Source organism: Cavia porcellus, unplaced genomic scaffold (assembly GCF_034190915.1).
Source record: "Cavia porcellus strain 051 isolate PalLab524CR breed Dunkin Hartley unplaced genomic scaffold, mCavPor4.1 scaffold_27, whole genome shotgun sequence".
Classification (NCBI taxonomy): domain Eukaryota; kingdom Metazoa; phylum Chordata; class Mammalia; order Rodentia; family Caviidae; genus Cavia; species Cavia porcellus.
In genome coordinates, this window is record NW_026947510.1 from 31,742,628 (window position 1) to 31,767,666 (window position 25,039).

General features: G+C 35.2%; 1 pseudogene; it reads right to left on the bottom strand.

Annotated features, from left to right (window-relative positions):
- Positions 1-1,461: 1,461 nt before the first annotated feature.
- Positions 1,462-25,039, bottom strand: part of LOC100715889 (vomeronasal type-2 receptor 26-like) — a 29,332-nt pseudogene continuing 5,754 nt past the window's right edge.

Below are 25,039 nucleotides of genomic sequence, written 5' to 3' on the forward strand. Positions count from 1 at the left end.
TTTTTGGAGAAGGAATACAAATGTTTCATCATAAATAGGAATTTATTGACTCAAACTTTACAATAAAACCTCCCTTTAGAGGACTTTGGGAAAAACAATATCCTTAGGAAATTCACAGCAGAAATTCACATGTACTGATATTTCAAAACTAGGCAGATAAACATGACGTTACAAAACGAAAACTCTCTCAGTGAATCTTGGATGTTATTTAAATTGCACACATCATAGATAATAAAATAAATTTAGATGATGTTTCATGATAGGGTATTTTCATAGCCATACAGATTGCTGCACAATATGGCCAATTATAAAACACTTCATTTGTAAACATTCGCTTAGAAAAAATGTTCACTTAATGGTGTTTATGGATAAGCTTCTCTCATATATTTCAATTTCTGTCAATTATTTGGCCATGATTCTGAAATTTAATAGTCAACATTAATATTATACATTTGAACCAAACACAATTTGAAGCTCTCTCATGTCTGTCTTTTCCCAGCAGTTTAGTGCTTGAGTCTTCAAGGGAGAAACCAATATCATATATGATTATTTATTTTTTCACACAAAAATTGAATGGATTTTAGGAAGAAAGAACATGTAGGCATAAAAATGCAATTTCATTTTTAATCACTTAAAACTACATCTATTGGAAATACGTGTGGTAATGCACACAATATGAGTAAATTAAAATATCTGGATAAATGGAGAAACATACCACATTTATGAACTGCATTACAATACAGTAGTGATGAGGTCAGTTTGCCTTAAATCTTATTTACATTGACGGTTCTCTGTAGGAATTTTGAATCAGGCTAAGTTACATTCAAATATATGTGTCATTAGCAAGACAATTTTGAAAAACAGAAAATCAGAGCAATCAGTTTACCTGGTTTAAGACATTACACAGCTACAATAGTCAGGAACTGATATTGGAACAGAGATAGACATAGTTCAGTACTACACAACGAAGAAATCACATATACGCAAATAAGGCTTTCATCAAAGACACAAAAGCAATTTAATGTAAAGAAGCTTTTGCATTACTGCTAAAATGTTCCTTCCAAGCTATTTGGTAGATCAAAACAGAGGATAAGCATATTTTTGGCCAGTTGTGATGCTTTGAAATAAACTATTGTATTAAATATCAATATAATCCCTTGTTTTAGATATAAGACAGCTATTGAACAAAGAAATGTTTAGCAGACACCCTGAAAATTACTCAACATTAATATTACACATTTGAACCAATTTTGTGGACTGTATCTAGATCCCTCTCAACACAACAGGGACATGGTTTGAAGACAAATTGTCCTTCCTTACTGAAATGTATTTATTTAATGTCACACATCATTCTTTATTTCTATTTTATTGTTCATTTCATATTAATCACATAACTTAAACTTTACTTCATCTTCTGATGGAAGCAACTGGATCAAGTAAGAATTTCCTTGAAGTGTTATCTCATCTGAGAAGAATCACACAACACTTGGGAAGAAATATACAACCCAATAATCTAGCACTAGAAGACAGAATTGCAAAAATTTCCAAGCCACCATGGTTTTTCCTTTAGTGCTCAGGTAGGAAGGTATAAAAGAAACCCACACACTACAGAAGACGATCATGCTAAAGGTAATCATTTTGACCTCATTGAATCTGCCTGGTAGTGTCCTGGCCAAAAAAGCAAGAACCAAGCTCAGAAATGCCAGAAATCATAAATAACTTAAAACACAGTAGAATGCGACAGTTGACCCCTCTTTACACTGAAGTATGATTTGGCGGAACTCCGATTGTCTGTCAGTGTCTGGAAAGGGAGGAGAGGTTACCAGTCAGACTGTGCAGTTGCACACTTGAGTGAGTGAGCAACTGCAGACTATAACATTTGAAAATCGTGTCACCATCCACATTTTTTTTTTAAGGAGAAAAGAAAAAAAAAGTGAAAGGGTACAAGTTATACAGATTTACAGAAGAAAAAATGAACAGTAGGAAATCACTAGTTAATGGATTACATATTGCCATCTTAAAAATAATTGTTCAAGTCACAAGATTAAAGCTTGTAGAGTGGACATTCTAACAATGATATTGCAAACATTTCTGTTCAATGATCCAATAAAACTCTGTGATATCATTTTCTATCTTATACACTTAAATATACATGCAGTTATATAGTTTAGAGCACTTTCTTTTCCTCTCTTTTGTACAATGACTATTACACATTTTGAGTTTCATTGTTCCCACGGTTCATCTTGTTTTTGACTGATGTTCCCCTATTCTGTTTTGATGGATAGTATCAGGTTCGAAAGTTTAGCCATCAGCTGAGAAGATAATGAGATTCATTATAACGCCCATTCTCGTTGACTTTTATCTACTTTTGAAGACCTACAATGTCTCCAATGTTTTGGTTTTGTCGGTTTTGTTCCATCCACATTTGTATTGAGTTTCCTGGTTTGATAGATTTGAAGGCCACAACCACAATGAAAGTCTTTGCTAAAATAGCAGACACAGCTATCGAAAATACAACTTCAAAGAATGTTTGTCTCAGAATGCAAGTGACTGGACTGGGCAGACCAATAAACATCAGGGAGCAAAAGAAGCAGAGGATTAAGGAAATGAGGAGAACATAGCTGAGGTTCCTGTTGTTTGCTCTCACGATGGGTGTATCTCGGTATTGGATAAAAAGTCCTAAAATCAGAGCAGTGAGGACAGATAAACAAATGGCTGTAGAGGCCAAAGCAGCTCCCAGAGTGTTTTCATAGGACAAAAATGTCATAAGTTTGGGGAGACACTGATTTATCTCCATATTTGGATACTGGTCTTCAGGACACTTGATACATTGATCCATATCTGAAAATTATTGAATTTATTGTGTTCTGTCAGTACATTCCCAAGCATGTGTAAAAAAATTATGTTCAATTCCTGCTATACATGTGCATATATGCTAATATAGACATTTACCAAATGTATATATTATACCAAAACTCTATTTCTGGCATCAAAACACTAAATACTTAAATAAATCAAAAAAGTAGTAGAAAACAAATCAAGATATATTCCTTAGATCATAATATTGAAGAAATGAATAAATCAAAGTTTTTTTTGATCAGAGGGATGTCAGAGATTACAAATTTGAATCGGTATGAAATATAATAAATAATTTTCGTTGAACAATGAAAGAAGGGGAGATTCAGGAATTTGGAAACTGATGTTGTAACAAGCAAATCTTAATAAAAAAAGTATTGGACCACAAATGGAGACAGGAAGATAATGATACTCATAATTTTAGTTGTTGGAGGACTAGAATAAAAGAATTTCTAATGTTTATTGAGAATCTGAGTAAATATCAATATTTTACTGCTTAATATAAAATAATAGTGAAAGAAATAAATTTTATCAGAGATTTTCTTTATGAGAAATATACTTATTTTGCTCACTCTGAAAATTCACTAAAATTTAAATCAGAACTCTATCAGAATGTAAAATTCTATTGAATTTCATTTTCCATGAATTTTTATACTTTTCTTTATTCAAGCACTCTGACATTTTTCAGATACTTTGTAGAAAGAAATAGATATACAGAAATAAATATTTTGAATAAATCTCAAAACACAGTGAAAGTTAAAGTTTTTTCTTTTAAACTTTGCTATCAATTACTATGAAAGACACTTGTCTAGGAGTGGTTTTTAAACAGAAAAGTAATTACAAATTTCACTATGTGAGTATTCCTGAAAATTTTCCTAATATTAGTATTGATAAAAAATTCTACTCATTTGTATGTTGTTAATCTACATTGCAGAATAGTAATTAAAATCAGATGTCATTAGTAATACTCAATGCTTTGTGATCATTATCAAACCAATCTAAGGTAGGCCACTACCTGCACTATTATTTGATTTCTTATATCTCCCTTTTAACATGATACATATATTTTCTTTCAGCTTTCCTGCCACTAGAACTATATACTTGTGTTATACAAGTTAAAATAAGAATGATTTAGTTTGCTTCATAGTTTCAGAGATTCTAGCCCATAACTAACTGACTCCAAGACAACATGTTATACAACAAGAAAAACATAGAACAAACATATTCCCTTCATAGTTGCAGTTAATCAAAGCAGAGAAACCATAGCAATGAGGAAGATATCAAGGAACTAGAGTTAATACTCAAGGCACAACTCCATAACTCAGACAGAAGTGCTCAGAGTTGTATTTGATTAATCAAGGTGGCTGTCAGCTTAAGCAGGTTGACAATGCACAGTAACTTGTACTTTCCAACGCTTGTCAACTTCACACTCAAATACAATTTTGATACCCACATTTAAGCTTCAACTAAACAGGAGATCATAACTCTACCTATTAGGATACAATAATCCAAGATACAACCAAAAATGATACTAAGCGTATTCCCCAATATTTCAGCATTTCTTAAAGATCCAAATTTTCCTCTGAGACTCAAGGCAAACTCTTGGCTGAAAAACATAGAAAATTCCAAAATCACGTTAAATATTCACAGTATAAAATTTTAAAGAGTAAACATCCCAATGCCTAAAAGAAAGATGATCTACAACACGATGAGATCATTCAAAGCTGAAAACCACTAAATCAAAAGCTAAGTCAAAAGCTCTAACTTGTGTGCTATCCGAGTAACATGATGAAAAATTATTAGTTCCACAGTGCATGGGGCAGAGAAAAGACCCCTCCCTGAAGGCCTAGTCCAGTGGTGGCAAAGCTATATCACATGTGCTGTACCAGGCTGTTTGAAAGCTCTAAAAGCTTCACCATCATTGGCTGAGACTATTGCAGCTAACAGGGACTTTCAAGTTGGCACCACTCACCCCCCACAGCTTTCCTCAGCATGTTCTTCGCCTCTTCAACACTTTGAACAGCATTGCTATTTTCACTGTATTCCTCCATTGCTACCTTCAAGTTATTCCACTAGCATTATGAAGTCATTGGTCAGGAGTACAAAACCTGACCTCACAGGTCATCCCTTGAAGAGCAGTTTACCCAGCAACTCCCGTGTGCTTCATATAAAACCAGTATCACATGCATGATGCCAAACTGTGTTCAAGGCAGGCCCCCTTGAACTATGGCTGCAGTGGGCTCTGAATCCAGGCTTTAAATAAGCAAAATAAAACCAATTCCTGGAAACCAATTTTATATGTGAGCATTCTTAAAGAAGAGGCCCAAGAGCCCTCTTCAGGAATGAAAATTGGATACTTTTACACTCTGGAGCAGCCTGTGTGTGGAGATTTGCTGATTCCTGAGATACTTCAAGTCATAATTTTTTCCTATTACAATACTAAGTATTTTATTTCTTTATTTTTTAAATGTACTTTTGCAATGCATAATGCTTACTATATTCATTTCAGATAAATGGTACATGTATATAACATATGTTGGTCCTTTTTGATTCTTTTAACCTTTTCTTTATCCCTCCTACCCCTGATCCTCTTCTCCAAATGAAATATTCTACTCTTGCTTTTCCAACAACCCTTCACCTATGGTTTATTTCTCATATAATAGGAAACATGCATTATTTAATTTTCTTTGTCTCAAGTATTTCATTAACATTATCAAATTTCATCCATTTTTCTGCACGACATCATCTTCATTTCTCTTTATGACTCAGCAATATTAGATAGTGTGTAGACACACTATATATTCCTCTACACGTTGCTATTGATTAATGTCTAGGCTTGTCCCAGAGTTTAGACATTGAGAATTGGGATGGTAGAAACACAGGTATTACGCATCACTGTTTTTAAAGGAACAGGAAAATGTTTTTAAGTCTTTCAGGAATATACTCAAGATAAGAATACCTGGTAAATTGTAATTGATTGTTTTAGTTTATGCAGAAACATATAACAATTTCCCTAATGTTTCCACTGGTTTACTTTCCCACCAACACTACAGAAGTGTTTCCATTAGTCTATACCTTTATAAGAATTCACTGTTTTTTTTTTTTCATAGTAATGTCTCTGGGTTCCTATGGAAACTCAAAGCTATTTATACTTGTTTACATTTCCAAAAGGCCTAAAAATGATGAATGCTTTTTTCATATACTTATAAACCATTTGTACTTTTTGGTTGTTGTTATTGATTACTGGGGATTGAACTCATAACCTCGCATTTGCCAAGCAGGCACTTACAACACTGAACGAAATCAACAGTTCCCATTTGTACTTTCTTGAATTGTGTCTATTCACATGATATTCTCGCTTTGGAGTGGGTCATTCATTTTGCAATGCTATTGTTTGAGTGCTCTATATACTATATTCTTTAGAATTTTACCATAAATACAGCTCATAAAATTATTTTTCCAACTTTGATGAACATCTTTTAACATTACACTTTGCTAACTTTGCCGCCTGAAGCTTTTGAATTTGATGTAATCCCATTTATGATATTATTTTCTGAGTCTTAAAGTTCAGGAAATCCATGTCTGCACTTATGTCTTCAAAAATTTACCTTATTGGATCTTCAAGTTGATTTTAATTTTCTCATTTTATAACTAGTTCCTAGATCCATTTATATTTTGATATTACTATGAATTAAAATATATAGATAAACAATTTTTTTTTAGGAATTTCATCTTCATTGGTTTCAAATTACGCATGTTTCATTTCAGATAAAACTATAAAACTGTCAAATGGTCTTTTGCTTTTCACAAGTGATTCTCACTATGTCTATCTACAAGAAGTCAGCAGCTCCCATGGAAGAGTGTGAATATTTTCCTGTCTCAGTATTTCTGTGTCATGTGAATTAGTTTACAATCCTCAAACTCTGCCTTCTGAAAATTCTTTAAACCTGGGCAAAATATACATAAACTGTCATTCAGAATATAATGTGCATGGTCCTAGTTCATTTTCCAGTGGCATTCAGTCTGAAATCTCACGTACTGAACCTTACCATCTGAATTCCTTTCTGCATTCTGTTCTGAGTGTGACCAAAACTCATCTATCAGGCTCTGATTACAACATTCAATTTTCTTTTACCCAATTCCCTAACCTTCCCAAATACCTGCCCAAAAACCACATTGAAAGGGTTTAGAATTACATGGCCATATCATAGTCACAACAATGAACCCATTTTTTAAATACATATTTCCTATATGGTTCTCTCCTGGTGTTCATCTTTTCACGTGCAATCATGGGAGCACTTCCTACTCACAAAAGTCTGTCATTATGTTTGTCTTGGATGCAACTGCCATGGACTGTATCTTTTGAAACCATGAAAAATTAAACCTAACATCCTTGTGATTGTGGATCTTGCCTCAGGATTTGTCTCAGGAACTGGAAATCTGATCAATATAATAAGCATATAGATAATGAAATTTCCAAACAAAAGAATTAAGGAAATCAGACTTCAGTAAAGGGGGAAAAAAGTCAAATCATTAAACAGATTATTACAATGGAATTTGGCCCGTGTTCAAATAAGCATATCAATAATGATAGGAAGTTAATGGCAGGCAACAACATTCTAGACAACGACACTTGATCTTGGAAATTTTCTAAATCTTAATGTGTGCTTAAGAACTGCTTGAAAACTGGAGTGTATCATCCAAAGTTTTCCCTCCTCCCTGGTCATCAGTAACATGCCATTATATATTTGGTTGCATGAACTCAAATATGAATCACTTCACTTCAGGTTGTTTTCATGTCATATCGTATATGCAGACCAAAATAAATAATAGTATACCATTGAAAATCTTATTTAAGTTATAATTAACATATATTATTTTAAAAGATTTCTTATATGGTAAGATATATTGTTCATGACTTTTCCTTCAGTTTAGTAAAATAGACTTTTGAAAATTCCCTTTAAATAGAAGCATCACTTGGGATCATTGAATTGCAAATTATGGAATTCAAGCAAGCAGCAGTGAGAATTTGTGTTAGTGAAACTCAAATATTAGATATCAGCAGTGGCTTGGTGATACAAAATCATGTGTATGCTCTGTTGATACTTCAAAACTACTGAGAATCCCTTTATTTCAGAAGTAACCTAAGTGTAACACTCAGCTATGATGCAAGAGTACAAAATAAAGCTTTTGTACATCACTTTTGAGATTACTATATATTTGGCTATATAAAGGCTTAAAGATAGCTGAGAGCAAAAACGAAGGAAGAAAGTATATTTAAAATAAAAATTGCTCTAAGAATTATAAAAATTTTGTAAGAAAACATCATTAATCAGCTAGACAACAAATATTCATTCCTGAAGCATCCATATTGCATGGCAAAAAGAGTGTCATGCAAAGTAATCTTAGGGAACCAGAAGAGTGCTGATGTACTTGCTTGTAATGTAGCATATTTACGTAAAATTCTGACATGTCACTGATTTGAATTTTGTGGCAACTGCACATGATCTTTGCAATTTTTGTAGTGTATCTGTAGTTCATTTTTTAATGAGTAAAATCTTGATTATTTTTATATCTCTTATTGTTAGCATTAATTAAAATGATGCTTTTAAATGCACCTCACAGATTTTAATATCTGAGGAGTTGTGATTAACTGTTAGGTACAATTATGCTGCAGCAATATCAGAGCAGTTGATAGAGAAAGAGAAGTACAGGCAGAAAGAGAACTGAATTCATTATAGATAGACAAACCAGAGTGGAGCTTCATATGGTGGTGCACAGCCAGGTCCTCAACTATGCAGAGGGCTGAGTCAGATGGGAAACTTGAGCCCAGGAGTCCAAAGCTAGAATGGATTATTTCCAAAATAATTCAAAATAAAAACTAAGTTGAAATCAAGAAATTAGATCACTGGCAGTTAACTATGCAAGCATATTTCCAGGCAATACAGAGACTTTATATTATCTCCACATTCAGAATGATTTTCAGAAAAGTTTACCTGTTTTATTTGCAATCTCTCCATTGGGACAGGGAATACAATGAAAGCAACAGAATGATTTTCCTTCCATGGCATTTTTTCTAAATCCATCTGGGCAACTCGGGGCGCAAACAGCAGAGGGAATCTGCACAAGAGGTATGAGAAGTGGAAATCTATTGCAGTAACATGATTCAATAGCAGCACACAGGAAGGAGGTTTCAGCCAAACTTTTCTGCAACACAACAGCTTAGCGAAGAGCTATAAAACTGTACTGAAGAGTTTTGGGAAAAAATCAAAGTTATAAAGGGATTTAAGTTAGTAAATGGGCCTATATTCATTAAATTCAAATGATAAACATGGCATCCGATTTTGATGACTTTTGTCCCCAAATGTTCACCTCATTTCTCTCATCTAAGTCAGACATTCTCACTTCCATCAGTGACATAAACTCTCTATGAGCTTTCTAACCCAGACTATGGCAAGAGTTGCTGTGTCTTACCATGTAGGCACCAATTTTATCATAGCTGCAGAAAATGTGTTGAATTACTCAAAGTCAAACACTAGTTTCATGATGATTCTCAGGCTAGGAAGTTCAAATAGTTGGGATTACAGTGAACAAAATAAGGTGACATATGTATCATGGGAGTTACAAACCTTGCCTGAAATTTGTTCTTTCAACATATTCTGCTGAGGATGCTGTGTTGCCTACTTGTTATGACTGATATATTGCATCTGTCTGAGAGGTTAAATTTTAACTAACAAACCCAGCAGGGAGCCAGGATCCTTACTCAGTAATTTCCTAAGCCTGTACAAGAGGAGGGCAGAGAGGTGGAATGAGTGCTACACAAGCCCTGGGCGTGACAGGGGTGGTACCCTGCTTAAAACTTAAGAGTGGATTAGAGGATTGTTTTTTTCCTTTTGCTCTGACTGCTTTTTCTGGCTGCTGCCTTGAAGTGTTGCCTCAGTGCCTAGCCCCTGGGCTTTGGAACCAACTAATTGTGCACTGAAACCTCCACAACAATGAGCTAAATGAACTTTTCTTCTTTCATTTTGGGTATCAGGTATTTTGCCTCAGCAATGAGAGAAAAGTAACCAAGCCAGAATTTGATACCAGAAGAGTGGTATCACTGCTATGAATATACCTGACAATGTGGTTTAAGCTCATTTGGGAATGGGTTAAGGGACAAGTTCAGGAAATGGTCAAAGGTATCACCCAAAAGAGTAGCCATGAGCCAGATTTGGCTGTTCTGTAAGAGAGATTCTTGTCTGAGCTCAGACTACCACAAAACCAGTTAAGGCGGGGCTCGGAAACTTTCTTCTAGGGAGGAATGCATTTCTTGCTACAGTGCAGCTGATGTGCGCTATGGCTTGGCAGAAAGTTTGTTTGCATTTTTCTGTGTCCAAAGACTTTGCCTGAGACTAAGAGTAAGGGCAGCAGACTAATTAATCTGACAGAAGAAATTTCAAGGCAGTGAAATATTGAGACTGTGGCATGGTTATTGTTGGGGGCTGTTAGATAGACACATGTTGCAAGAATTAGTGCAAAGACTCAATCGGGACGATCTACAACATTATGATTTTGGCCAGAAAGCAAGCACCAATGAAGTTTGGACTGCAAAGATAAGGATGAGAAAATCTTATTGTTGACAAGATTAAAAAAAAAAAAAAATAGAAAAGGTGGCTGAATGACTTCACAAAAAGCAAAAAGTTTTTCTGTTGCCTCAAATCTGCAATAGTGAAAGTCTTTGCTTTGAGTCAAAAGCTGCAGAGAAAAATGTTGCAGAATGGTGGCAGCCATGCCCTGTTCCAGAAAGATGGTGGCCGCACCATATTTCAGAAAGGCAGTGGCATGAAAAGTTTATTTCTCTGAATTTGATGTAGTGTTTAGTGAGCCAGGCACTAAACCACTAGAATCAAGGAAGAGGAAAAGCTAGCTACTGCTCCAACTGACAGCAGACCTCAGCATCATCCACCTGGTCCTGATAGTCAGTGCATATGGTATACAAGAGCAATGAATTTGAAAAGTATTCCACTCCTACTTCAAAAGGCCTGGGAGGCCAGGCAATATGGCCTTGAGATGGCAGCCTTTGAAGTTGTGAATCTGAAGCCAGTAGTGCAATGGAGACCTCAGAAGTTTGGAAAACCCAGGAACGTGTATTGTCTATGAAAAGCTATGAGGAAAGAGCAAATTGGGCCTAAAAGAAAAACTGTGGGAGCTCTAACCATTAGAAGGGCTGCGGGGGTGGAGTCACACAAGCACTTTGGAGCTTACAATTGGCCACAGAATGCTTCAGATGCTGAATGTGCAACTCCAGGACTTAATGTTTGTTCCGCTGGATTTTGCACATTTCGTTTCTCCAATGCTTTGTACCCTCCAATGCTTTGTGTATAACTTTTGAAATAAAAAAAAAATATGTTTATCTTGTGCCATTGTATTTTGAAAGGGTTTACCTTTCTTTCCACTTATACAAGGGCATTCAGCTAACTATTTCCTTTCCATCTTGGAGAAGACTTGAGACTTGAACTTTTCAGCAATGCTGAAAGTGCTTGGACTGTGAAAGTCTTGCAGATGGACTAAATACCTTCTGCATAAAGTGATACTCAGGAGTCTTTAGGAGGCCAGAGGAAAACATCATAATTGTAACATAATATAATGTTGATAGATTTCTAGTGGCCCATAAGGATTGGTAAATATGTATTACAATGTTTAAGTTGTGAAAATGTAAGAAAAGCCATGTCTTCTGTCTGGAAATCTGTTTAAATAAATGTGTCTCCGTGCCCAAGTTGACATCGGGTGGATTATTTTGTTGATACACTGTGTCAATTTGAGAAGTTTAACTAAAACACCTATCAAGGAGTCAAGATCCTTACATTGTAATATTTTCAGCCTGTGAAATAGGTGAGCACAGAGGTGGTATGAGTGCTACACCCATGCTGGGGGGAGCTGGTAGCCTGTTTATAATATAAGGGAGGGGAAGAGGCTTGTTCACCCTTTTTGCTCTGCTGCTTTTTCTGGCTGCTGCCTTGAAGTTTTGCCCTGAGCCATGCCACCCTGCCTTGGAGCCTACTTGTTATGAGCTGAAACCTTAAAAAGAATGAGCTAAAAATTCTTCCCCTGCTTTATTTTGGCGGTCAGGTATTCTGTCTCATCAAGTGGAGAAATGTAACCAAGACACTACTTAAGAGGGACTTACCTCACTATGATGGTCAGTCCACATTATCAGTTGTTCATTTAAGGTAGAGTGTGAAGCCCTGAGAGATTCAAAGATGAACTCTTCAACTTTTACTAGAGCTTTAGTACCATTTAGCAAAGACTGGTAATTAAAGATGTCAAGTTTGTTTGACAAAATTCTCTCATGGCCAGTTTTCTGTTGAATACCACTTCTTTCAAGTTGGGATTTTTGCAAGAAGAGATGGAGCTAAAATTGAAAATTTTTTGTCACAAATTTAGGAAGCAAGACATACAAGTAGAAATCAAACTTATTACCTCAATAGTCCTCTTTTTTTCCTAATTATATGTTACAACAAATTACTTTGATTGCATCATCTGTCAAACTTAACCAAGGATTGATATCTTCCTGGTATGGATATTATATATGTTCTTCAGGATTGCTAAATCGTAAGACTAACCATTTCCAGTTTAATGAAGATCAAATTATATGAAATAGGATTTCTAATCTTAAGGTAGGAAAGTAGAAATAAATAATAGGAACAAAAATGGAAATTTAACAAATATGTGAAACTTAGCATGTTCCTCACAGTAAATGTGGTACTGAGGACCAAAACTAAACAAAGAATAATAGAAAAAGTCTACCTTAAAACTATAAACTAGAATACAATGTAAGAGAGGAAATCATTTTCAAAAATTTACAGTAAAAAACATATTATGCATAAAGGAAAATCTCCATCGAATGCTATACTTCTAGGAACTTGAAAAACCAGTAAACTAAATATGAAGTTAGCAGAAGAAAGTAAGTATCACACCAGAAATACATGAGATGAAAAAGAGACGGCAATAGAAATCATAAATGAAAGTCTGATGATTTTACAAGATTAAATAATAAATTTTAGGCATAAAACCTCAAAGAAATAGAGAAGATCAAAAATTTAAAGACCAGCATGGTGGAGAGAGAGGCTGAAGGCACTGAGTGTGCGAAGCATTGAATGGAGTTGGGAGCAGGACTCGCCAGGTGCCCTGCATCGACCTGCGGTGAGTGAATGGATCCAAGACCCTTCCATAGAGAAGGAGGCTTCAGCGGAGGACATACTCGGACCAGGCAGACTACCTGGAATGAGATGCTGCAGTGATTTCAGTCACATACCCCCTCCCAAGCAGGATTGGTGGGGAGTGCCTGGCCTGCATGATGCTGCTGGCTGAGACCCAGTAGGCTAGCCCAACCCAGGTCCCAGCACCTGGAGGTGCACCCTAGCGGTGAAGCCTTCGGTAGGTGGACCTGGAGGGGTGGGCCCAGGCATAGGCTGCCAGGTCCGTATTTCCCCGGTGCACTGCGATTGGTGGAACACCTAGCCAGTGCAATTCAAACAGACTGTGGCTAACAGGGAAGGAAGCTGGGCCTCCTATATACACTTGTATATAAGGAACAAAGAATATGGGAAGAGGGAGCAAGAAGAAAGGGTCCTCGGCCCCGAATCATGAAAAACATGCAATATCAGACACGGCACCAATAGACATAAAGCGCTATCTCCAGAGCCTCATAGACTAGTTCAGGAATGAAGTTATTAATGACCTGAAGCAAGACATAAGCAGAATAGTTAGAGAAATGCTAGGCACCACCCAAGAAAAAACAGATGGTGGAATGGAAGAACAGAAAAAAAAGGGGAGAATTGTGTAGAAAATAGAGAAAATAGAGAATACGTGAAGCAGGTTTAAAGAGATTACCTGGAAACTAAAAACTCTATTGAAAACTGGCATAACAGCTTGAAAGAAACTAAGGATAGATTATCTGAACTGGAAGGCAGATTTGTAAAATGGGAGCGTGAAATGAAAAACTTCTTAAAAATAACAAAGAAACAAACAGCAACAATACAAAGGCAAGAAGATGATAAGAGGATTTATAGCTTAACACTTAAGAACATAAAAGGAGTGGGGAAACAAACAAATGAACTACGAAAGCTATTCACAGAAATAATCCAAGAGAATTTCCCTAATTTAGCAAATGGTAAAGATACTCAGATGTATGAGGCATACAGGACTCCAGCCACCTACAACCCAAACAGAGCTACACCCAGGCATATAATAATCAAAATTCCAGAAATCCAATATAAGAACAGAATATTAAAAACCATCAGAGACAAGAAACAGATCACCTACAAGGGAACACCCATCACAATTACAGCAGACTTCTAGGCACAAACCATCAAATCACGAACAGTGTGGGGGGAAATAATTCAAGCTTTGAAAGATAAAAACCTCCAGCCAAGATTGATACATCCTGCACAACTGTCCCTAGAAATTGATGGAAAAACAAGGTGCTTCCAGGATAAAGAGGAACTAGGGGAATTTGCAACCACCAGTTCAACTGTACAGAGAATACTGCAGCATAGTCTAAAAAAGGAAAATACCAAGATTCCAGAAACCATGGCAGAGAGGCCACAATGAATGGAGCAGAAAATGAAATGAAGAAGACAAACTGACAACAAATGACAGAAAAAGAGCTCAACAGAAATGAGGCAGAGAAGATCAGATGGTAGGAACAGCTACTTTGGAGCAAGATATCATAATAGCTAGTGCTGATTTAGTATCTTGTTTTGAAGTCCCATCAAACTTGGATTCTTCTGTCTCCATCGGTCTTAAAAGGTTGTATCTTATTGGATTTTATTATATATGATAATATAAGCAAAAACTTTTACAGACAAGGAGATTATACAGAAACCATAGTTTATATTCTGTTAATTGGTTCTATATACCCTGTAACAATGTCATTCTCTTGAATGGTTTTATTTGTCTTGATATGTTTGGTGCTACGGTGTATGAACTTATACTCAAAGATTTCAGGGAAAGAGACACTATGGTAACTACTTTTATGTCGGGATTATCTTGTGGTGAAACACTATTTTGCTTAAATGGTTATGTTTTGACCTGCACCATTCTGTTGTTATGCCCTCTTTTATCTCAATCCCCTTTTAATTAACTATTTAAGTTTTTCTTTTTATCTTTTGAATTAAGGGAAAAATAAAAAATAGCAGGACACATTATAGTAACCTACGTTGATTTCCTATTAACTTGATTTGAAATCCTCTATTGCCCTCACCATCTTGTTTTGACTGATTTTCCTCTATTCTGCTTTGCTTGATAGTACCAAGTTCGAAAGTATAGGCATAACTGGGAAGACAATAAGAATTATTATGACACCCATTTCGGTTGACTATTATTTTCTTTTAAAGTCCTGTAATGTTTCCAATGCTTTGGTTTTATTCTTTACTGTTTAGTTCAATTTTATTATAACTGGCAATTCTTAAAAAACAGGTAGCAGTATGGTAAAGATTGTTGATCACCTTATATTTTGTTTTTATATTATCTATTATGTCCATCTTTTTGATTTGACTGACTCTGTTCTGATATGTTTCATTTGGTTTTACTCTCTTCAAAAAAAGTAATAAGAACTGTGGGAGTAATAAAACCCAAAATGAGTAATTGTCATTGTACAAAAGAAAAGAAAAGAAAGTGCTCTAAAGGTTATAACTGCATATATGTTTAAGTGTATAAGATAGATAACCATATTACTGAATGTTTTTTGGATCATTGAACAAAACTGTTTGCACTCTCACTGTTTGAAAGTCCACTTTATATGCTTCAATTTTGTAACTTGAACAACTATTTCTAAGATGATAATATGTAATCTATTAACTAGATTTCTTACTGTTTATTTTCTAAATTTTGTATTATCTGTACCCTTTTTCTGTTTTGTTTATTTTTTTCCTTAAATTAAAAAAATATTAAAAACAGAAACTGAAAGGAACAAAAGGTAAAAGAAATTAAGGCCTGTGTAACAAATAAAAATACAACATGAAAGCAAAAACACAATACCAATTTTCTTCTATTAGAGATTAAATGAATGACTTTGTACTTACCAGGCAAGCTCTTGAACTGCTGAGCTAAATCTTTGACCCCTAAAATATAATATCTAATACAGCTTAAATACAATGAATTGTAAATGATTACTATGAACAATTCAATGGATGGATTATATATCTTGCAAATAAATAAAGTACTAAACTTGTCAACTTAACCAGAATGACTCATCAAAAGGAAAAAAAAAAGTACGAATATATCAGTAATGGTCGAAGGAATAGCAAAAAAATCTCACAAGAAATAAAAGTCTGGGACCATATGACTTCATGAGTGAATTCTACAAATCTTTACAAAACAATGGTTATTAGTATTTGTCAAAATTTTCTAAAAATTTAGACTGAAGGGAAACCTCTCATATATATTTTATGAGGCCAGCATTATGTGCAAGAGCCAAAAAATTGGAAAAAATTCTGCATATCAATTGTTAACTGAATAAATAAAAGAACTATGTAAAAAGGAATATTGTTCAGTCTAAAGAAAGAAAATCTTGGGCTTGGTAACATAATTCATGCACTAGAAAAGCAGGGAGTATAAGGGAAGCTATCACTGAGAAGGGAGTGAATTGGAAATGGGGAAATGCTGGTCAAAGGGAAGAAACTTGCGGTTATAAGATCAATTAGTGCCAGAGACCTAATATACAGACTGATGATGATAGTTACTAATTACATATTGTATATTTGAAGTCTGCTAAGAAGGAACATACACAGGTAAGGTACACAAGGTTGTGGACATACTACTCAGCTTAGTTAATCATTATTTCACAAAGACTACATATGAGGAAGACACCCAAAATTCTCAAGGTTTATGTTCCAAGAGCACTCTCCAATTGTGAAACTCTGTAAATTTCAGAGATAGCCAGAAAAGTGCCAATAGAAGACTTTTTAAAAATAGTTTTAAATCCTAAACATACTGTCCCCTGCAGTTATGTAATTTAACTTAATTTAATTTAATTATTTTAGCACTGTATTAATGAATCCGTAGGAGATGTCCACCACAGGAGGACATTGTGGTGACATCTCAGAGCTCAGTGTTTTCAGAAGAACAAACAAAGAACACTGGAAACCCGCAGGTTACAGTAACTGTTATTACGCAAAATGCAGTTCATCCCAGTCAGATGGGTTAAAAGGCAACATCTAAACAGCATCAAGAACTGAAAAAGGTTCTTGGATTTGAAACTTGCACCTCATTCCAAAAGCAACTGTTGAAGGTATTTGCAGTTTCCAGGAAATTGCTGGGGTTTCTGTACACAACTACTAGTTAATTTGTAAGGAAAATATGTCAAGGACTAAGGCCAAGGACTCTGAACTGGGACTCCACAATTGTGCACTGTACAAAACCATACAATGTTTGCTTGGAATATGTGAAATTTTATGAAGTTACCTCATTAAAGTTGGAAAAATTAAAATTACAGAAAACATTTCTCAATGACATACAGGTAAATGGAATCTAACAAAGAAAATAATACAATTTAGTTAAGTGTAATTTAACATTTTGAGATTAATACAACTTATTTTGTTCATAGACAAAATAATATTAAAATGATAGGATGAACATACTAGATTTAGAAAATATTCTTCAAATTTGAAAAACACTAACGTTTAATTTCTTAGAAAATTTGTCATATAAAACAGCTTGTGTCACTTACTACTAAATAATATTAACAAATTGCCTAGATAAGCAAAAGTCATCAAAATGATAAAATTCTTCATTTTTCTTCCTAAGGTTGTTAATAAGTATGATTCCCAGCCTTGAGTACTTCTATTCAACACTTAGAATAGGGTCATCATAGTCTAACAAGGTAAAAAAAAAAAAAAAAAAAAAAAAAAAAAAAAAAAAAAACCAATACTGTACAACCATAAGACTAGAAATAAATACATGTTATCATTTCAGATCATCTGAATAGTCACATAGAAAAGCAGTGTGTACGTACAGAAAAATCTTGAGGTAAAACAAAAATATTTGAACTATCAATTAAATTTATAAAAATGTGAATTAATTTTAAAATTGAAATATAAATTAAAATTATATTTAATTGCATATGAATGTATAATGAATAAAAAATTTAAAATTAAATTCAAAACAAAATAAATAAAGTTACTATAAAATTCTGGTAATTCAGGGGCTGGGGATTTAGCTCAGCCAAAAAACCGCCTGCCTTGCAAGTTATGAGTTCGATCCCTGGTACCTATAAAAGCAAAAAGACAAAAAAAAATTCTGGTAATTCATAGTTTAAAAATATAACACAAGGAATTACCAACTGGAACAAAGTGAAGAATAAAGAAAAAATACACACACAAATACTTTAATTTGAACTTGACAATACAGAGGATTAAACACACTGTATCTCTTCCCATGAATATTTTTAGATTAGCTGGTTTTGCACACTAGACAAAAAACCTTTTGATGCGCTATGTGCTCACTTAATTTTACAACACTAAAAATTGGTTTCAAATGTGTTTCTGTCCAAATTTAAAACAGAAATATATCAAATATTTAGAAGAAAATACAGAACTATAGGTCTTCATTAATCTGACCATTGCAGACTTTTCATAAGAAATAAAGTTATAAACTATAAAGGGGAAAATAATCATTCACATTGTTTTGAAATTAAAAAAATTTTCTTTATCGAAAGTGAAAATCAGAAGTCAGCTCACAGAGAAGACATTCCCTATATAAGTACGTTCAAGAATACATTGATACATTGTTTAAAATTTTATAAATGAAAAGGTATCCAAAAATGTAAAGTTGGGTAAAAGATCCAAATAAAAAATGAACCTCATAAAAAGTGCTTTATATTTAATAAATAAATGAATGACTGATTTGACTGATTAAGTAGATTCTTTACCTATAATAAAATGCCAAATTACAAACTAAATTAGAATAAAATATTCTCATGTCACTCCATTTTCATGTACTAACACAGAATGATATCTGCAATAAAGTAGAAAGGAGGTCATTAATTTTTTAAAGATAAGTAAAGGTCTACACACCCATGTCTGCCTAAGTCTGAGTTATCACTGGAATACACTATAAAATTAATTTAGATAATTGCCTCTGAGAAAATCAATTTCATGGACTTTTGCTAAAAGATACAGAAGAACTTACATTCCATATGTTCAGTAATATGAAAAAGGGTAAAATGGGATACACCACAAAATTTGTAAAACAATAAAATTGCAAAACAGGAGACACTGAAATAATTAAGAACGTGTATAATACAGGAACAACCCTATGTTGTCTTCCATAAACTGCAATATTTATACATTAAGAAAAGTGAGTAAATCCTGAAAATAGTCAGGAATTTCAGAACAACCCTTTTCTAAACTCCTTAGAAAATTTAACATCAAATTATTCTGAGGACACATTGAAAGCATATTATCTTAGTAAAAGATGACAGATGAAGAGATAACTGGATTTCATAGATAGAGCACAAGGAAAGCTAGTGACATTAATTATTCCATGCTACACAGTTGAGTACACAATCTTCCTAATTTAAGGAGATTTCTTAGAAAAAAATTGATGAATCAAAAAAAAAAAAAAAAGAAAGAAAGAAAGAAAGAAAAGAAAAGAAATGAATGGCCCACTGACCTAGCAATACAGAAGAGCGAGCTTTGGTTACCTGCCATGGATGAGGAGTGACACAGGCAGCTATGTCAAGGGGTTGCTCGTACATGTTGATTGAGAGTATTTTGTGAAGAGCCCGGGCAATGACACTCACAGCAGCATGAACAGTGTAACTCTGGGGTGAAGTATTCATATCCCAAACATGCAGAGCCTGAGTTTCCAGGATACCATTTTGTTCAAATTGACTCAGTGTCTTGATCCCATGTTGATACAAATATGGACATTCAAATAATGTAGACCACACATCCTGGATAAAGACATCATTAGGGTATTTTGCAGGCTAAACAGTTTTAAGAAATTCTTTAAAACCAGGAATCTCTTCTGTGTGGAAAGAAAAAGATAATCCTCCTCCAAAATATATGTAACTTAGACTTTGTTCAAAGGACAATGTAGTTATATCCCAGTGAGTAGTTGTGACCCAAAGGGATTATTGCTATAGATGTGATACACAAATCTTAGAAGAGAGTATATATCACTAAATGCAACAATGATGCTTGTAGATGTGAACTGTTCAAAAAAGAGTTCCCTGTTAAGTGTATCTTTAGCAGGAAACCCTGGAACCTTTGCTGCCAATGCCACACACAGTCCATCGCTGTTCACCTCTTCTGTCATATCCTAGAGCAACTTTCTCCCCTGATGTTTTCCAGAACCACAAGACCAACGCAGACCCAGCCAAAGTGCAGCAATAGTTCAATGAGGCCCTGAAACAGTGCTGCAGTGTTCCTGGGAAACTGGTAAGTAGACTGGAGCTGGACATTGTCTCTGAGACTGTGGTCAAACGGACCATAGCTGATCTAAACAGAAAGCATAATTCCTGCTGACACTAAAACAGGATATTAACTCACTAACGATTTAATTCATCCTCTCTTTCATGGGAACTGTAATGAAATAACTGAGTAAATGACTAATAAATGCCAGATTATTATATAATATCAATCACATAATTTTATTGTCTATATTATATACACAATCTTTATAGTTTTAGGAAATAAACCCAAAATAGAACTACAAAATATAGTAATCTTCCTGAGCAATGGTAAATGAACCTGCAAAGTTTCTTTGTAAACCTAGAACTTGCTATGCTAAACGCTCCCTTTTCTGCATACCTGAAGCCATGAAAGCTTTGTCTTGAGGACAGATATGCAACCAAATTAACTGAGAATTAGGAATATATTATTCTCAAACTTACCAAAATGTCTGTATTTTGGTATGAATTGCTATGCTTCCCTTTTATACTTAAGTACACATACTTACTGTCCCAAAACGACATAGTTTACAATAAGGCCTGGTAATTTTTCCAGTCACTCTAAAGAAAGTCTCCATCCAGCAGCCGCTGTTATAGGCATGTCGCACCCATTCTTATAGCAACTCTTCACTTTAACTGTCTGTGCTGCTATTCGCAGGCATCTTTCAACTTTCCATCAGGTGTTTTCCTTACTTTCCCATTTTTAAAAGATTAAATCATTAAATACCTAATATGCTTAATGAAATGACTAATTCGCAGAATCTATTTTAACTAATTTGCCTTAAAAAGTTGATAATTTGCTGACCAGGCCATGCCCAGCCACCAACAAGAAGCAGGCAGGGCCCAGAAGCTGATCACAGTCCCTGACTGAGTGCCAGGTTGAATTTCATCACACAGGGAAAACTTGGAACTCTGCTCCCAGGCTATAAGAGCATGTCGTGAATCTGAAATCACCCTATGACCCACAGAAGGTACTCAGGGACCTAACCAGGTAATGCCGACCCACCTCCAAGCAGCAGGTGGGTCCAGGAATCCACTCACTGGTACTGACCTCACGGGGTTTTAATTGCCCTAGAACTTGGATCTCAGGCACTAAAGACCACCCCCTGCATTTTAAATCAACAGAGGACACATGTAGTCTCCACAGGCCCAACAGGTCCACTTCCAATGAGCTCCAAATGGCATGAAGTTGCCAGCATTCTGCCTTGGTAGTCAGTAGTGAGTCAGGTGATTCCAGTGCACCAAGGAAGCTTTGAAACATCACTCAAAAACCAGGAATAGGCATGACTCCAGCTGGCATTGAGGAACAGCACACTTCACTGGGACCTTGGCCCCGGTTGCTGTGAGCTTTCTGCGTGACTCACACCTGCTATGGGGAACCCGTGCTCCCCTCAGACCTTGGCCTGTGTAGCTGCCTGCTTCCTGTCTGACTCCAGTCATCAGTCAATAATGGCACATTGCCCTGGGAAGTTGACCTATGCCCAGAGGACACCCTCACCCAGGACATCTGGTGGCCCATCAGGTACACTGCCTACCTCCTGACCCTAATACTGCTATTGATCTTCCATTCCACCCCTTCTACCAGAACCTTGGAATATAGCAGATTTACTGTGCTAATTTGATGGGACATACAGTAACTGCCTCACCCAAACAGAAGATCTCAGCAGGCTCCAGTCAGTGTGGTGAGCATGCCACACTGAGGTGTACAGTGGGTAAACAGGACCAGTAATAAAGCCCCTCCAACTAACTATAAGACCTTGGCGGGTTTGGCAAGAGTGTGTGTGATCCATCCCTGCACACAGAAAACATCACACAGATTGAGGAGTGTGCCATTAAGGACTTCCCCAACTTGGAGAAAATCAAAAGACCTTATGAGACACGCAGACACACAATAGGGACACAGTAGGGCTTCAGACGACACAAACACTTTAGACAGGGAGATTTGGTGACCTAGAATAACCTGAAGATTAAGTAACATCAAGAAGTACAATTTAACCCACATCAATACTACTAGGTTTGTCAGTGCAGGAAGAATATAGAACTCATCCAATAGGCCCTGCAATGACAAGGGTGCTGGCTGTCCCATTTCTTCATTGAGGGACCCTGCAATTGGACAAAAATCAACCTTACACTAGGACCCCAAGATACACACTACCAACAGTTGACACTAATAAGATTGAAGGACCAAATATTAACTCAAAAGAGTGAATTGCAAGACAAAAAAGGAAATGCAATCTCAAATATCTGTTCTACCAGGAGCAAGTACAGGTGACTTTGAAATAGAGGACTTCAAAAGTAACACACTGGAAATGTATCAAAAAATAGAAAATGCAACAAAAAATACATAAGGCTATCGAAGAAGTCAAATAAGAAGTAATTTCAATGTAAAGATAGAAATAACAACCTTAGGAAAGGAGCTGCTGAGCACACCTAAAGAAGAAATAGTGAAAAAAGTACAGGAGTATGGGAAACAGATTGAAACCTTGAATGAAAAACACAGAAAATGAGTAGGATTCATGAGACAAACTCAAAGAGACATCCAGGAAACAAAAGACTCTTCAGAACTGGCAGAACCTTTTAAATGAAGCTGAGGATAGGATTTCAGACCTTGAGGACAGGATCACAATTAGGGATCATGAAAAGATAGAACTTTTAAGCGTAACAAAGAAGCCTGAAATGACAGTCCAACAAGCTTTCAGATGATGCCAAGAGCAACAATGTAAGATTAATAGGCATCAGTGAAGATGCAGGAATCAATGCAAATGACATAACTAAAATATTCACAGAAGTAAGAACAGATAAATTGCCAAACATGGGGAAAAATCTTATATGCAGACAAGTGAGGCAGATAGAATGCCAAAGATTCACAACCAACATAAATCTACACTCGGACATATGATAACTATGATATGAGGCATACAGCATAAAAACAGAATACTAAAAGATGCTAGAGAAAGGACACAACTCAACTATCAACGAAAGACCATAAAATCACAGTAGAGTTTTCAGCACAAACCCTCAAGTCAAGAGGTGCTTACAGTGAGGTATTTCAAGCCCTGAAAGAAAAGGACTTTCAACCAAGACTGAAGTACCCAAAAAAATTACTTTCAAATTTATTGGAGAACCGAGATGCTTCCATGACAAAGAACAACTGAAGAAATTCATGTTCGCCAAACCAACCCTAGAAAAAGTAATGAAAGACATACTAGATAGAGACAGAAAAAAACCCCACAATCCCCAGAATAACAGAAAGAAACCACTAGTTAGGGCAAGCAATTAAACAATGGGGAAAAGCAGAAAACAAATAACTTGAATGTAACATGGCAAATTTGAACCAGTACATATCAGTGATAGCCATAAATGTAAATGTCCTCAATTCACCTATCAAAAGAAACAAGTTGACACCATGGATCAAGAAACAAGATTCCAGACTATGTTGTATACAAGAAACACATCTAATCCAGATGGAAACTCATTGAGTAAAAGTCAAATGATGTGACATGAACCCAGAAAAAGCAGGGCTAGCTATTCTACTTGCATAAAATGTGAACTTCAAACCTAAAATGATTGAAAGAGGTAAGGAAAGTCACTATATACTTTTTAGTGGAAAAATTCAAGAGGAACAAGTAACAATTTTATATATATATATATATATATATATATATATATGCACGAAATAAAGGAGCACTCAAATGTATAAGCAGATACTTACCTGTCTCATATACCAAATACACAAGAACACAATTAAAACAAAGGCCATTAACAGTCCATTGCCTCAAAGAGATACATCTACTATACAAAATTCAGCAAAGAATTAATGGAATGAATCATACCTGTGAGAATTGGACTTAGTTGATGTTTACAGAGTCTTCCACCCAACCACATCAGAATACACATTCTTCTCTGCTCTACATGGAACATTCTCCGATATAGACCATATATTATCCCACAAAATATTCTTAAGCAACTACAAAGGACTGAAATTATCCCATGCATAATATCTGACCATATTGCATTAAAAGTGGAAATTAATGGCAAAAGGAATTGCAAAACATGCATAAGTTCATGGAAATTATATAACAAACTTTTGAATAATCAGTGGGCTACTGATGAAATTAAAGAAGAAATAAAGCAGTACCTGCAATTCAATAAAAATGCAAAAACAACATACTTCAATCTGTGGCAAGCAATGATAGCAATCTTAAGAGGGAAATATATAGCAGTAAATTGTCATATCAAGAAAATAGAATGAGCCCAAATAAACAACCTAATACCTCACCTCAAGCTTCTAGAAAAAGAATAACAAGTTAACACAAAGCTCATACAAGGGAGGAAATTGTAAAGATTAGAGCAGAAATCAATGCAGTTGAAACTAAAACAATACAAAGAATTAATGAATCAAAAAGCTTGTTTTCTGTGAGAATCAACAAAATTGACAAACCTCTAGCTAACTTTTTCAACAAAAAAGAAAAAAAACTCAAATTCATGCACTAAGGACTGAAAAAGGAGAAATTATGACATACCCCATGGAAATACAAAAGAGTATAAATACTTATTTCAAAAATCTCTACTCACATAGAGTGGAAAACACAGAGGAAATGGACAGATTTCTAGAAACACATGAACTACCAAAGCTCAACCAAGAAGATATAGAAATTTGAGTAACCCAATATCAGCTATTTAAATTGAAAAAGTAGTTAAAAATGTACTAAAAAAGAAAGTCTCATGTTTTGATGAATTCCCGAG